Source organism: Mastomys coucha, unplaced genomic scaffold (assembly GCF_008632895.1).
Source record: "Mastomys coucha isolate ucsf_1 unplaced genomic scaffold, UCSF_Mcou_1 pScaffold22, whole genome shotgun sequence".
In the NCBI taxonomy this organism is placed as follows: Eukaryota; Metazoa; Chordata; class Mammalia; order Rodentia; family Muridae; genus Mastomys; species Mastomys coucha.
The window spans coordinates 137,393-139,451 of NW_022196905.1; the positions used below are offsets into that span (position 1 = coordinate 137,393).

Below are 2,059 nucleotides of genomic sequence, written 5' to 3' on the forward strand. Positions count from 1 at the left end.
TTAAAGGATTTTTGTGTTTCCTCTTTAAGAGGTTCTAGCTCTTTACCTGTGTTCTCCTGTATTTCTTTAAGAGTTCTATTTATGTCCTTCTTAGGGTCCTGTATCATCATCATGATAAGTGATTTTAGATCTGAATCTTGCGTTTCTGGTGTGATGGTGTGTCCAGGACTTGCTATGGTGGGAGAATTGGGTTCTGATGATGGCAAGTGACCTTGGTTTGTTTTGTTTATTTTCTTACGCTTGCCCCCTGCCATCTGGTTAACTCTAGTACTACCTGCCCTTGCTAAATCTGATTAGAACCTGTCCTTCCTGTGATCCTGGTTGTGTCAGAACTCCTCAGAGTCAAGCTGCCTCTGTGATCCTGTGATTGAATGAACCTCAAGCCCCCAATTCACAGAGATCTCTGAGGATTCTAATCCATTGATGTAGACTGTGTGTTTTCTCTAGTAAGCACCATCATATTATGATGTACTGTCAACATTCAGGCGTGAAAGTGTTATGAGCAACCTAATGAGTTTAGTAAAATTTTATTAGACACTGCCTATGTCTCATACTATTTTATGAGTGTTCTTGCATAACTACCTTTGACTATTATTTAAAGAACTAAAGAATCCAACTCCAGACACATACATAAACAGAATTTAAGGGTAATATCCACATGAATGCCAATTAGTGTATGTCTTGGTTCACCTGTCAAACAGCTTGCTTGGCTATTGGAAGCTATTAGATAAGGAAACTCTCCAGGTAGTATCTGCCTTCTTTCCACAAACATTTCAAATATCTAGCTACAAGTTGATAGTGTGTGATTTCAGCTGGCTGGAGGCCTAATTACTTACTATGCAAATTTGAAGGCAATTAAATTACTATATAACATTTGGCCCAACATGAATAATTTGTAGTTCTAACATCTTTACCAAAATTGCTCTCTTAAACCATTTGCTTTAAAATTAAAAGTTAATTTCAAAAAGGAATTTTAATTTATTAACCACATATTTTAAATGTGAGTGTCAAGGGGAAATCTACATGAATGAGGTATGAATGGTCTTTCCACCCAGCTATTCCCTAAGCAGCTACACACAGTAAGAAATATACCTGATGGTCTTGTAGATGCAGTTTAGTGCCAGTCTTCAAGTGAACTCAGGCAGCTCTACACATTTTATTTAATTTTTAGATTATATGTTTATTATTTAAAATGATTTTTAAATTTAAATTACTTTGATCTTATTCTTCCTCTCCCTTAAAGTCCCTTCAGGTACTTTTCCAGTCCCTATCTACTCAATATTAACTTCTTCCTGGAAAACAAACAACAAATAAAAATCCAATGGAATGAACCTCTACCCACCCGAAAACCAAGGAAACAAAATAAAACACCACTCAAAAAATGAAACAAAGTAAAAAAAAAAAAAAGTGGAGTTCATTAAATGTTTTAATTAGTTTAATTTAAAGAGATCATTAAATTCATCTTGAATGAGGATGAAGCCTGTCCTGGAGTGGTTGATATACCCAGTGTCACTCCTCCTTTGAAAAAAGTCAAATTTCTCTCTCCCAGGATGTATAAGTGACAGGTCAGTTGTTAACCCTTAGCCTAATGATTATGCTTTCATTCATTATTCACTTTTATTAAAAATAACAAAGTACAATATAAGCTAAACCAGGAACTATCACATGAATTTGGATAGGACAAACCAACAGAAGGAAGATTCTAAGGAAAGGCACAAGAATGATATCTACTCATTTGCTCATGCAAGAATTATATGAAATTCTGAACTGAAAGCCATATTACACACTCAGAAGACCTGGTTCAGACCTGTGCAGGCCCTATGCATATTGTTTTAGTCTCTGCTCATTCATACATGCTTTGCTTAGTCGATTTAGAGGGCCTTGTTCCCTTCCTGTTCTCCATCCGCTCTGGTTCTTACACTTTTTCTGACTCCTCTTCTTCAGGCTTCCCTGAGATCTGAGGTAAGAGATTTGATAAAAACATCACATTAGCCAGGTGGTGGTGGCGCACGCCTTTAATCCCAGCACTTGGGAGGCAGAGACAGGCGGATTTCTGAGT

General features: G+C 36.7%; 1 protein-coding gene across 1 annotated transcript in view; it reads left to right on the forward strand.

Annotated features, from left to right (window-relative positions):
- LOC116068889 (zinc finger protein 385D) overlaps window positions 1–2,059 on the forward strand; it is a 170,048-nt gene that overhangs the window by 118,322 nt on the left and 49,667 nt on the right. The gene's annotated exons all lie outside the window — the stretch shown is intronic.